General features: G+C 42.3%; 1 protein-coding gene and 1 pseudogene across 2 annotated transcripts in view; both read left to right on the top strand.

The window, feature by feature from the left end:
• Nucleotides 1–5772: 5772 nt before the first annotated feature.
• LOC117723443 (DNA-directed RNA polymerases I, II, and III subunit RPABC4 pseudogene) lies at nucleotides 5773–9990 on the top strand (annotated as a pseudogene).
• Nucleotides 9991–12708: 2718 nt separating this feature from the next.
• The window catches only part of Mmaa (metabolism of cobalamin associated A), a 33784-nt gene continuing 32066 nt past the window's right edge, over nucleotides 12709–14426 (top strand). Inside the window, exon 1 of one of the 2 annotated variants that reach the window (XM_076915445.1) lies at nucleotides 12709–12847. The gene's annotated coding sequence lies outside the window, so the exon portion shown is untranslated. Of the gene's footprint in view, nucleotides 12908–14426 lie in introns of both variants that reach the window. The other variant, XM_034522113.2, reaches the window with a different exon arrangement.

Genomic DNA, 14426 nt, shown 5'->3' with positions numbered 1-14426 from the left:
TATTAAGTAGTACTGGGTATATTAGGTAGTATTAGGTATATTAGGGAGTATTGGGTATATTAGGTAGTATTGTGTATATTAGGTAGTATTGGGTATATTAGGTAGTATTGGGTATATTAGGTAGTATTGGGTATATTAGGTAGTACTGGATATATTAGGTAGTGTTGGGTATATTAGGTAGTATTGGGTATATTAGGTAGTATTGGGTATATTAGGTAGTACTGGATATATTAGGTAGTGTTGGGTATATTAGGTAGTATTGGGTATATTAGGTAGTATTGGGTATATTAGGTAGTATTGGGTATATTAGGTAGTATTGGGTATATTAGGTAGTGTTGGGTATATTAGGTAGTATTGGGTATATTAGGTAGTATTGGGTATATTAGGTAGTATTGGGTATATTAGGTAGTACTGGGTATATTAGGTAGTACTGGGTATATTAGGTAGTATTGGGTATATTAGGTAGTATTGGGTATATTAGGTAGTATTGGGTATATTAGGGAATACTGGGTGCTTCTCCCAGAGTGCATTGTATAAGCTTTTCGCCAAAGACACAGCTCTTAAAGTCTACTTTTGAACTAGTGGCTTTTATTTAACAGGTCTTATGTTTTCATTGTTTTGCTCTTAGGCACAGCCTGTTACATACACCATGCTGCCCACAGACCCACGGTTGGGTGCTGAATTTGCAGATGTGTTAACACATCTGGCCTTGATTCAATGACATTTCTCCTAATTTGATGGGCGGGAGGGGGCAAAGTTATTTCTTTTTGGTAATTTTTTTAAGGAGGAAATTATTTTTCTAATTTTTGAGTTAAATATTTCATTCAATTTCTTTTTTTATACAATGAAAATACCTAAATAAATGAGTTGAGTTTTGGTTCAGCTGTGCACAGTCCATTAGTTTTATTGTTTCATACCCTTTGACCCCTATAACACCTACAATTATACTTTTGATATTTTTGTCCTAAGAAATGGAATAATCCCCCCACCAAACATTTCCAAATGATTGGTTCCTCTCCTTCATTTAATTATTTTGTATTAATTTTGATTTTCCTTTGTTAAAAAATAGGAATATGGTCTGTTTGGGACATTTTAAAAAACTATTTGCTGTTTTTCAATTTAGTATGTAATGTGTGTGTGTCTGTGTGTGTGTGTGTGCACATGCACATGTGTGTTTGAATTATAGCATATATGTGGGTGTCGGAAGACAACTTGTAGAGTCAGTTCTCTTCTTCTACCATGTGGGTGCCAGGCTCTTCACTCTTGGAGGCAAGCGCTTCCACCCACTGAGCTAAGTTACCTCGCTGGCCCCAATTCTGAACTTTTAATGCCTTGATGTCTTATCAGTTCTACAAATCCTTGTCAAAAAGAAGTAATCATAGTCAAAGTATGAGTGAAATAGCCAGGCAGACAGGTAGATATTAAACCTTAAACTCTATTCTGAGTTTGTTTTTGCCTCGTTTATTAGTTTATTAATAACAAGGGGCAGTGAGGTGGTCAGCAGGTAAAGGTCACCAAGCCTGACAACCCGAGTTTGATTTCCAGGAACTGCCCGATGCAAGAGAGAACCAGCTCTCACACGTTGTTGTCTGACTTTCAATTGAGAGCCCTCATGTGTATGGATACACACACACACACACACACACACACACACACACACTTACTTTAAAATAATCCTTCCTAGGAGTAATACCTATGTAAGCATATCTAAATGTAATGATGTTTCCCACAACATCACTTCAGCATACTTAAGGTATGCAGTAATGTAGTGAAAGAGCAAAGTGCAACACTGCAGTAAGATGTTTCGCTTGCTCGTGCAGTGCTGCAGTAAGATGTTTGTTTCGCTTGCTCATGCAGTGCTGCAGTAAGATGTTTGTTTCGCTTGCTCATGCAGTGCTGCAGTAAGATGTTTCGTTTGCTCATGCAGTGCTGCAGTAAGATGTTTGCTTCGCTCGCTCGTGCAGTGCTGCAGTAAGATGTTTGTTTCACTCGCTCGTGCAGTGCTGCAGTAAGATGTTTGTTTCACTCGCTCGTGCAGTGCTGCAGTAAGATGTTTGTTTCGCTTGCTCATGCAGTGCTGCAGTAAGATGTTTGTTTCGCTTGCTCGTGCAGTGCTGCAGTAAGATGTTTCACTCGCTCGTGCAGTGCTGCAGTAAGATGTTTCGCTCGCTCGTGCAGTGCTGCAGTAAGATGTTTCGCTTGCTCGTGCAGTGCTGCAGTAAGATGTTTGTTTCGCTTGCTCATGCAGTGCTGCAGTAAGATGTTTCGTTTGCTCATGCAGTGCTGCAGTAAGATGTTTGTTTCGCTTGCTCATGCAGTGCTGCAGTAAGATGTTTCGTTTGCTCATGCAGTGCTGCAGTAAGATGTTTGTTTCGCTTGCTCATGCAGTGCTGCAGTAAGATGTTTCGTTTGCTCATGCAGCGCTGCAGTAAGATGTTTGTTTCGCTCGCTCGTGCAGTGCTGCAGTAAGATGTTTCGCTTGCTCGTGCAGTGCTGCAGTAAGATGTTTGCTTCGCTCGCTCGTGCAGTGCTGCAGTAAGATGTTTCGCTCGCTCGTGCAGTGCTGCAGTAAGATGTTTGTTTCACTCGCTCGTGCAGTGCTGCAGTAAGATGTTTGTTTCACTTGCTCATGCAGTGCTGCAGTAAGATGTTTGCTTCGCTTGCTCATGCAGTGCTGCAGTAAGATGTTTGTTTCGCTTGCTCGTGCAGTGCTGCAGTAAGATGTTTCACTCGCTCGTGCAGTGCTGCAGTAAGATGTTTCCCTCGCTTGTGCAGTGCTGCAGTAAGATGTTTCGCTTGCTTGTGCAATGTTGCAGTAAAATGTTTTGCTCGTGCAGTGCTGAAGTAAGATGTCTTGCTCGCTCGTGCAGTGCTGCAGCAAGATGCTTCGCTCACACTGTGCTGCAGTAAGATGTTTCTCTCCCTCCTGAGGTTTATTCTCTTTCTCCTGTCCAATGCTGAACACAGATAACCTGGTTTTCTGTGTCGGATCCTGCATGAAGAATCAAGGTGTCTGTCTGACTGTCGTGCTTTTGGCTGCCACTCGTGTCATTATTCTTTCCTATGTTGTGTCTAAGTAGGGCTTTGGGAAAGTTCTTGGTTATTTTCCCCCACTTACAAAGAAATCGTAAAGTAAGCTGAGTAAATGTGAAGGTGTTTTGTATTTGGGCTCAGAACAAATTTACAAACTGGGAGACGGGGCAGATGCGTATTCCATCTAGGAAAAGGAAGTGGAGGGCTTTAAAGAGAAAGGGGGGAATGGAGGTGAAGTAACTTGTTTTGATCGGTTTATACAATTTATACCAGTTTGGAACACATGTGGCTTGGTGCTAGGAGGCTTCAATGGCGCAGAGCTGGGGGCACAGAGTCCGGCGCACAGAGCTTCTGGGGACCGTGGGGAGTATGAAGAGGCAGTGAGGCACAGTCAGCACATCTGTAGAGGCCTCAGGACTGCACACTGCTCTTGTAGTCTGCTGCCCACATGCTCTTCACACAGTGTCTGCATCCAAGTCGCTGGCTAAGGGACTTGCTTCTGTTTGGTAAACTGCAGCCTCTCAGGTGCAGTTTTGCTTTCTTCTCTCTTGGCCAAACTGGGGCCATTTAATTTTGTCTCTCTTATTCCTACTCTACTTCCTTTGTTCTCCTTCCTTAATCATTGTGTTGATTACATTGTTTCAAAATATAAGAGCAAAATCAATTCTTATAGAAAACTGGGAACAGTATCTATAAGATAAATAAGAGGGGATATATATGTAACCCTAATGGCTCAAGAGCCACTGATAATAATTTTGCTTGTTTGCCTTGAACAGTTTTTTCTGTAATGTTTCAACAAGTCAGTACAAGCTTTTTCTTTGGTGTGTGCATACACACGTGTGCAGATGTGATGTAAGTGCACATCTGTGAAGTGCACACTCTGAAGGCCAGAGGCTGACGGCAGGTTCTATTGTGCTCCACCTCCATTTGTGAGACAGGATCTCTTCACTCAACAGAGCTTTCCTATCAGACTACAGTGGCTGGCCAGAGAACTCCAGGGATCTACCTGCCTCTGTGCCCTCAGCACACGAGTTATAATAGATGCATGTGGTTGAGCCTGGCCTTTTAAAAACTATGAGACTTACTCACTGTATTTTACATGTAGGTGTTTGGCCTGCATATATGCCTGTGCCCATGAGTCTACATAATGCCTACAGGGGTTGGAAGAGAACATCAGATCCTGCAGAACTGGAGATGTGGTTGTAAACCACAAGGTGGGTGTTGGGAATCAAACCCAGGCATTCTGCAAGTGCAACAAGTACCTTAACTACTGAGTGATCTCTCCAGTCTCCAGCCTGGCTTTTCAGTTGGTTCTGGGGCTTCAAACTCAGGTCTGCATGCTGGCACAGTAAGGACTGTCTTCACAAAGCCCACCCACCCCCAGCCGGAAGAATTTTGTGTTTAGGCTTCCCACTGTTATGTTACAGACATTTCCTACTGTCCAAAAGGACTTACAGAATGACATTTAAATGTCTTGATGGTATTCTATCATTTGCGTGTTACTGCTTTAATGCTGGGCTATAATGTCCAATGATTTTATGTCACTATAAAGTATCAGTGAATTTTCTTTTTCTAATAGCCAGTGAATTTTGAATTCTGATTCATTAAGTCTGGGGTAGAACCAAGGAATATGCACGCCTGACAACTTCAGGTTGTGTTGATTCTGTGATCCAAAAATTTTTAAGTAAGTTATATTGCCACAGTGTAGCAACAAAATGCATAAGGATCGGTTTCAGTGGTCTCTAAAAGGCATTATTCATTTCTTCAAGGTCTGCACTATCTTTGATTTTTCAGGAAAAAACATAATGCTTTTCCTGGTAAGAAAAGGAAATGGCCATGTCTGTTATGGCTTCTGCCCCCTTTGCTCAGTGTGGAATCTTACTGCCTGGCACCACATCACTATGAGCTGGCCTCACTTTGTTTCAGAGTCACCTGCTGTCACTTAATTCACTTCCTTCACTGTTTTCCTTCCTGCAGAAACTCTTTGACCTCTGTCCCACATACTTCTGAATACCAAGGTTCATGTCTTACCTCTGTATTTTTAACTCTTCTTACCTCTTTCATAGTTGTAATCTTTCCATGCCTTACATTTAAAAATGTTGCCTTAGCCTATAGTCTGTTGCAGATCCTCTTTTTTAAATTATAATTTAAAAGCCGTTAATTACATTCTATTGACATATGTAGCCTACTAGAGTATCAATACCAGCATCTGGATGATTTCACTGGCACCATCATGTGGGAACTTTGAGTAACATTGGAAACTTTGTCAAACAGGTGTTAGTATAGTCCATGGCCTGCATGATTTCATTAGGAGATCAAAAGAGCTGTTATACTCTAGTCAGATCAATGGGGTGCAGCAAACACCAAGTACGGGATACTGGAGTCAGCATGAGCCTGGGCTTCTTAACCGCCACACACAAGGCATTATTGCTGATCCTCGTGGTCGGAAGCTTCTGCATGTAATATGTGGACTCTAGTAGCATTTACTTCATCAGGATCCTGGAGGAACAATCAGTACTATGATACACTGAGTACAGGGGCTAGCCTATTACAGTCCTCAACTAGCTGTCACATTTGCCATCCCCTTCGTGCGTGGTGAGACTCACAATGAAAAGACTTTCAGAAAACAAGACATCCCCAGAGAGTGTAGAAAACTGTAGACAACAGCATAACTGTTCGCACAACCATCAGTAGTTATAAAGTTAAAACAGTGTAAAACAGAAACAGAACAGCTCAAGCATGCGTCCTTTGAAGGGAAGGAAATGTGGAGAGCTGCTCAGAACACTATTTGCAAGTAAGTTTTAGGGCTGAAGAGATAGCCCAGTGGTTAAAAGTGCTGGCTGCTCTTCCAGAGGTTCCAGGTTCAATTCCCACTATGCATGTAGTACTTCACAACTGTCGAAAACCTATTTCCATTCAATCTGACACTCTCTTCTGAAGGCTCTAAACACACACACACACACACACACACACACACACACACACACACACACAATTTTTTGAAGTGAAGTTTGAAAAGTAATCTTGCTAAATAAAGCATGATTGACAGTTAAAAAACACAGAGAGGAAAAACTTCAAACCCTTTCAAGAGTCATGTTCAGAAAGTACTTTCAAAGTACTTTTTAACATTAAAAATTATTTATAGTCCCAAATCTTCTTAAAAATCTATTAAACCAAGCTTGTACCTTCATAAATCCTTGGATGAGACACACTTAGTACAAAAGCTGGATGTTACATTTTTTCTTAATAATGAATTTCAAGTATTTTGTTGGAATAATGGGATGAGAGATTTAGTTAGCACAGGAAATCCTAGGAGCTTCCTCTTTGAAACCTTGCTTGTCTATAAAACAGAATGAGTCATCTTGTCAACCAGAAGCTTAGTTTGTGAATGGTAGTTTCCCCAGAGTCAGCATTGTGCAAACAATTTTTGTTACACCATCAGGTGCATGTAATTTATATTTTGTCTACTTGCTAAATTCATCAAAACAAACAAATTTTCTGTTTTGTCAACTAAAGCCATCAGGGGGAAGGGATGCAAGAAAGAAGAATTTTGTGACATTTAAATATGCTGTAAATCTACTTCTGGTACAATATTCGGAGGGAAAACAGCTTCGGATGTTTCCAGACTACTCATGGCTCAGGGCAGAACCAGGTTAGTGCAGTTGTTTAGAAACTGGTACTGATAACCCCACATTCATTTCCTATGTGCATCCTCTGGCAGAGGAGAACACACCTGGGTGTCAGTCTTAACTTCTGAGGCCAACAATCTGGAATGTGGCCATCACTTTGTTTATTTAAATGTTTTCAGTTAAGCACCTTCGTGGTTTCAGAATACAGCCATCTTTTACTAAAAGCATTTAAAGCATTTTTGCTACTGTTTAAACATTTCATGTTAAAACTGCTGCTTGCTAGCATGCTGACATACTTTTATACACAGTTTATACCTATGACCTAGCATTAATTCCAGCAGAATTATGAGACTGTACATACAGCATACAGAGACAAGTAGCTCTGAAGATAGATTTGTCTGCATTGAGCTGTGAATACTTTAACTCTCTTCCTTTCTAATTTTTGTCTCTGGAAGACTTGTGAGACCCTGGAACAAAGCTCACCAGCAGCTGCGAGCAGAGACAGCCTCATTTCATTCAGTCCTAGGACTCACCAATAAGCTGGTGGCCCCTGATCATTCACAAACAGCATTATGTAATGAAACTCCTTTTCCCCCCCCCCACTTCTACTTCTACAGTTGTTTTCATGTGGGTTAGAAATACAGATTAGGTTCATTGTTGCTGGGGTGTCTGTTTTTCTGTCTCTGTCTCTCACTAAGCACCTGACTGGACTTCAACTGGCCTAGGCAGGCTTTGAGTTTGTGATCCTACCTTAGCCTCCCGAGAAGCTTGAATTACAGGCCTGTGTCATCAAGCATTTGATTTATTTATGTTGGGTGAAAGTTACATTCTGGAATAAACCCTATTGGGCTGGTTTTTTTCTTTCTTTCTTATTTTGCTGTGACAATCTGCTGGTATTTTGTACAAGGATGCTACATCTGGATCTCCCCATGGTACTTGTTGATGACTTCTAACGTCTCAGGTTCTATGCTTTCATCACATTACTCCCTAAGTTTTCTGAACTCATGTATGATTGACATCACATGGTCTACCGATTTCATCAGTGAAGCCATCTGGGCCTAGAGGGGTTTTGTAAATTATTTTTAAATTATTAATTCAAATTTTCTATTTCCTCTTTAGTCAGTTTTGGTTTAAAATAAATTTATTCCTTTATTGTTATCTGATTTTATTGGTCTAATTAATTCATAATATTCTTCTTTTACAGTTTTAACTAGCATTTTTCAACCCTAGGGCTACTAATATTTGAGGTCAGCGAAGCTGAGGGACATACATGTCTGTGTGCATGGCAGAACGCTTAGCTGCTTCCCTGGCTTCGCCCATTCCATTAATAGGACGGCCTCTGATTGTGACAATCAAATATGGCCCAGGCACTGCCATCACGCTGGCACTGGATCCACCGAAGCTTCTTGTCTTATGCCTGTAGGGAAGTGATCAATTCCTCCAGATATGGTTAATTTCTCTCTTTATCGTGATTCCTCTAGGAGTTTCTCCAGGATTTTCCAGTGCACAAAAATAGGCTGGACACTAACTTGTCCCATGCCTCAAAGTTTGCTGGCCCTGTCTTAGATGCTTTCATTTTTTTCCCCTCTACTTTTTAAAGGGTGTGTGTGTGTGTGTGTGTGTGTGTGTGTATCTATAAAAATACTTCAGCTACATTGCATGTATTCCTAGAAAATGCTGATGGATATTGATGTATTAATTGATGTATTAATGGATATGGACAGTGTGTTCATCTTCGGCAATACCACAGGGAATATAAGTAGTAACACATGTCAATCTTATAAGCTTAGTCAGCAAGCACAATGACATTAGTCTTAGAAAAACTGACAGACATTAGAAAAAAAGTCACAGACCAACATCACTCATAAATACAGATGCAAAAGTTCCACACAAAACGCCACAACAAAGTTGAAAGAAAAAGATAAGATGAGAACGAATACTAACTCCAGAATAAAACTCAGCTATGTAATTTAGGTGTTTCCCCCGCCAGGTGGCAAGCTGATACACACTCCCAAGTGGGCAGCTTCTGGATCCTTTCTGCTTTTTCCCTAAGAAAGGTCAGCTGGCCGCATCCAACCCGTTAACCAGGGCGGGGGACCAGGGTGAAGTCACCGCCTTGTGCTGAGTACTCATCTGCTGCCACCTGCTGGGAGGCAGAAATGGGCTCCCAGCGTCCTTAAAGGGTTGCACAAGGATGACCCTGGATGCTCGTCTTTGCCTATTCCATAAAAATGAACACTAAAAAAATGCCTTTGGGCCTGAAGGAAATGAACCATTCTAGAATAAATTAGCTGCAGATAAGATGTGACCTGAATACAAAATATAAAATGGAGACTGCATTCCTTTCCATCCATAGAAACTAGATGGCATATTTGCACTTCCCACGAAGTGCTTTACAGTGCAGTCTCTTAAAATGCTGAACTTCGAAAGTAGTGATCAAGTGTTTACTTAAAGGTACATAATGGCAACCAACCATTTGACAGACTAATGGAGAAATGAAGTGGTTAAGACAAATGTACAGATACATATTTACACAGTCAATCTAAAGAATATAGTAACGTTGTCGGAGGCTGAGTGATAACCCCTTAAGGCCATCAGATTCTCATTTGACTGGAGGAGAGGTGTAGCCCTGACTTTGAGTGGAGACTGCTGGGCTGGATTTTGAAATTGTTTAGGACTGTTGCTTCCCACTCTGGTTTCTCTTGTTTCTAGGGGATGGTTTTAACTATCTTATAATTCTGTCTCTTGTTCCAATGACTGTTTTTGTACTTTGGGTGCAGGAATTTATCTTCTAGTCACTTAGGTCCAGATGGGAAATAACTTTGCCCTGGATAAAAACTCAGAGTCTCACCTGTATCTAATTCAGAAATTTTACATGATTTAATCTTTTGAGACTTAGGTGAGATGTTGTAATGCTTTGAAATTGTGAGGGTTCCTCTGAGAACAAGGACTGGATGGATTTTGCATGAGAACATCATGAATCTTTGGGGGCCTGAGGGTGGAGTGTGGTAGGGAAAACTTCCCCTAACAAAGATTTCCACACTCTCATCACCAGAGCCTGTAAATATATTTTCTTATAAAATACAAAGGGGGAAGAGGCTTTTGCACGCTCAGAGAAGAGACAGTTCTTTGAGCTGTGGAGGCACTAACAGTGGACACCCAGAAAGATGTGCAACCACCAAAGCAGCAGCCAAGGATATGTATCTGTGGAGAGTGTCACCCCGAGAGTGAGATAAAATCTAGGGATCCAATCAGATGCAGAGAATGTGGATACAGAATAATGTACAAGAAAAGGACTAACAGATTGGTGGGTTTTGATGCTCAATGAAATGGGAGAGCTCAGGAGTGTCTTCATTCATACATTTGCCTCATTGATGTTTCTCTTTAATGTATAGTGTTTAACTTAGTTTACTTAGTGACTACAACTGTATACCTATGATTTCACTTTAGAAATGCAATTGTATTTTAATACTTTTTATAAAGGAAATTTTGATTCAAAACAAATAAAATGCAAAGGGGCTTGGGAGATAAGATTAAGGACCTTGCGATGGTGAGATTATTGTAAGTGGGCTCAATTTTGTCAAACAAATCCTGAAATCTAAAGATCCTTTTACTGATGCCACTGGCTTTGAAAGTGGAGGAAAAGGAGCTACATACAGACCCTGGCACCTTAGTGGCTTCTAGAAGCTAGAAAGAACTAACACTTTTTTCTAAAATTCTAGAAAGCAATGAAGTCCACTGACAAGCTGACTTCAGCACAAGGGAGTTAGTTGCACCCTGACCTACAAAAAACAGTAAATTTCTGTTCTGTGAAACTACTACGTTTGTACCAATTTTTACAGCAGTAATAGAAAACAAACATGACAACTGCAGTTACTAGGTTCATGCACTACAGGAAGAGACTCCCACGTGATAATTCCGTTAAGGAAACAAAGGCCTATCTGATTTGTATACATATTCTGATTCTCTGTGGCCTAGCTGATCTGATTCCCAATTCTCTGTGGCTTATAGCACTTACTCTGGTTCTCTATTCTTTAAACATGTTAAAAATGGAAATAGGTTATAGACAAATATGATGCCCTGCTATCAAAGGGAATGAGCATGCTACGATGACAGCATCAGGAGTTCCAGGAACCCGTATAGTGTCTGGCAGCTACTCAAATTTGTTGAAATGAATATTTAAAAAGTCATAACTGACAGACTACAAAGACTTACAAGTCTTACACCATGGCACACAGCATTGAGCAGTGACCAAATGATCACATGCATTACTCTGGCTGGTGAATTCCCAGGCCTTAGTATATGGACTTAAATATGATCCCTGTAATAATGAGGTCATTTCTAAACCCTTCCCAGAGTTCTTAGACATGATGTAGCATTTGCTAGGGTCAGATTATAAGAAACCACTTTATATCATAAATTTTGTATTTCTTATATGTGAATGTTTATTGCTAGATACAGTTTCACTGATTTTCTAACTTTCAAAAATATCTTTGTGTCTGCAAGCATGAATGTGCTCTACATGTGTGCCTGTGTTCTTAAGAGGTGGGGGACGGGGGGGGGGGGGAGCGGCAAGAGTTGTTGAAACCGGAGTAAAGGAGGTTGTAAGCCACAAGTGGGTGCTGAGAACCCAGTCTGGCTTCTCTGCAGAGCAGCCAGTGTGTTCTTATGTTAGTATGTTAATCTTGAGCCTTAGCTCCTACCCAACAACTTTGTTTCTAAACATTACAAACTTATGTGGAAGAGCTAAAACAGCACCGACAGCTGTGTTCATATCACCTGTTTTAACATAATATCCCACTTTTTCTGTCTCCACATACTTTCCTTCTGGATTACCTGAGATTTGTAACTCATGACTTCAGACCTACTTCATTGCACAAGGTCTCAGGACAAAATGGTCCTTCTAAAAAGATCATTCCTGAGAAATTCAAGTCAATGATGTGTTTTCGTGTTAAAATTTGAAAATCTTTACTAATTGCTCAGTTGCCTTAAATATGTTTTCAGTTGTTACTTTTTCCCCAATACTAACAATTATGGAGAGCAAATAAAACCAATTTTGAATTTTTCTGCATGGCTCTTATCAATGAAATTCAAGACTAAGCACTCCGAGAGGAATGTTGCCCATAGGTGGACCGCTCACAGCCTCAAGGAAGGTTCCAGTCCTGTGTGTGTGTCCCCTTGTCCTGACAGCCATGTACCCCCCCTCCCCGACGACAGGAGCACTTCTGCTTCATCAAGTATCTACTAACACTTCCCAAAGGACTGATAAGAACAGTTTGCAGAATAAACAAGCAAAGGCTAGTGAATCATTTGTTTAGTTAGCAAAGTCCTCATAAGCTTCTCCTTCATAAAACTTAAGCTTTATCAAAAAAGTATTGTGCAGATCAGCATGGATATTACCTTAATTAAAATATTACAGAAACGTTCCCCTAAAAATCCTGTACTAGTGTACAACGGCTTAGTTGCCTTTTATGTAATTCTTTTTTTTTTAAATTAGCTACAGTGTGGCGCGGCGGGGCCCACCTTTAATCCCAGCATTCGGGTGGCAGAGCCAGGTAGTACGTAAATCAGCCTGGTTTACTTAGGAAGTTCCAGGACGGCCAGAGACCATGTCTCAAAAGAACAAAATCAATTACCATTCAGCCCCAGTGCAAAGAACTAGGTCAGGTCCTTTCAAGGGAGCGCCTGCCCACACCAGACGAACCTCCCCGGGCACTGCTGAGGCGGTGAGCACAGGCCTCTGAATGTGGGGCATGCTACGAAACATTACTACGAGCGCATCCGTTTTAAAGAGAAAAACTGTGGGCCTGTGAGCCACTCAAAACCGCCATTGTTCAGACTTGTATTTCGGCTGGGGGTGGAGCGGCCATTCCAACAGGTGGCAACGTGCTTTGCAAAGTTTGTCTGCGTCGCCATCAGTAACCATCTCAAGCTTCCAGGCGCGGAAGGAGGGGGCTAGGGTACCGCGGCCGCTGACGTTCGGGCAGGGCCGGGACGCCTGAAGCCAGGACGCACTCCGGACAGGGAAAGCCGAGCCCAGGGAGGCCTTCACAAACCGCTTCCCGCCCAAGCGGACCCCGCCACCCGCGCATGCGCTTGCAGCGAGAAAGCCCTTCCCTCAGCGACTGCGCCTGCGCCTGCGCGGGGCGTCATATTCCGCCTGCGTGCCATCGGCGGCGGAAGAGGTCAGCAGGGCGGGAGGTGTGGGCGGAAGGGGCGGTGCTTTGCTGCGCGGCCTCGCGAGGGTGAGTGTGGGGCCCGGTGCGCGCGGAGGCCAGGAGTCGGGGCCGGTGCGTCCTCCGCCCGGGGTCAGCCCCGCTGTCGGGGGCGCCCCCTGGAGGCTCGCGGGGGGCAGCCGAGGAGGACGTGTCTGAATTGGGGGCGGGGTGGATGTGGGGCCTGCAGGAAGGACTGGAAGGGACTGCGCGCTTTTCCCTTACATAAGAAAGGCGTCGCAGCCACTGCTGTCAGGTTCTCGTGGGCTGGTTTGTGAGCTCGTCTCGGGCGGCAGGGAAGGAGACGGGGCCAGGAAGCTGTTCCATGTTAACAAGCTCCGCCCGTGGAAGGAATACTCATTTGCAGGGGATTCAAGACAGGATATAAAGTAGGGTTCAGACTAGGAGTCACAAAACGGTGTCTGGGTTGCCAAATACCGTCTGGACAGTGCCTGTAGCGTTCCACAGAAGACATGCCAACTTTAGATATGTTTCTCATTTGAAAAGTGATAGCCCTAAGAAAAGAGTTTCTTACTGCCGCCTTTCCAAGAGTCGCCATGCATATATATATTTTGGAGAACAAAGAGACTATAAAAAGTGGCTAAGTTGGTAGAAAACCAATTTCAGGAGAAACAAAGCATTTTTGGAGGTCATCTACAATGCCTAGAATATTCTTTGACTAAATATATTAAGGTAAATAGTATTTGTAATAGGATGGTTCTTTTAAGGCTTTGTTTCCTATTAGGAGAGACTATAAACATGGAAAGTTATATAATCACAAGGAACGTAAATGGCACTTACAAAATTTGAGGGTGTCATCAGAATATATTTGGAATGGATGGATCAAGTGATTGGTTGACATTTGCCCCAGCTGATTGCTGTCATGTGGGAAAAGCAAACACGCAATCTTCCTGTATGTAAGAAAGGTGTTGGACATGGCTTTAAAATCTTCATTGCCACAGGTCTTTTACAGAGATCTGATTTTTCTGCAATACAGAACGGAACAAGTGTCTGTATTTTTATGTGAGCCCCCCATTGGTTTTAATGTGATTGGTATTCAGTTGAGTTAACATGCACTCTCTGTGTGCCAGGTACAACTTGTTAGTGATCTGTACAGATTATCACCTAAGTTAGTATTCAGAATAATTTGATTTAGAGAAGAAAAGATTCCCCAAAGCCAAGATTATCAGGAGAGAATTTAAGAGAAAAGTAGAATTTAAGCAGAGGAGAGATATTGCAGAAGAGGAAAGATGTTACCTGTGGGTCAAATCTGGAAGTTGGGAAATTGGGAAAGTAAGTTGCATGTTTGGAAGATAAAGTCTCCTAGGAGGAAGTCTGAAAGGAGAATATGAGAAAAGTGTGCAGCAGAAACAGACTATTGGACTTTATTCCTAGGGCATCAGTGTCACACAGCAGGCTTAAGAACACATGCAGTTGGGCCCCACTCCCACAGTCTCTGAATCAGAATGCCTGGAGTGGGGCCTGAGATTTCCCCTCTCATCAGGTACTCCTGGTGTGGTTCGGGGAATTGCTGTCCTAGGGTGTGGAG

This window comes from Arvicanthis niloticus, chromosome 18, assembly GCF_011762505.2.
Source record: "Arvicanthis niloticus isolate mArvNil1 chromosome 18, mArvNil1.pat.X, whole genome shotgun sequence".
In the NCBI taxonomy this organism is placed as follows: Eukaryota; Metazoa; Chordata; class Mammalia; order Rodentia; family Muridae; genus Arvicanthis; species Arvicanthis niloticus.
Note: the sequence above shows the minus strand (reverse complement) of the source record. Positions and strands in the feature narration are given on the sequence as shown.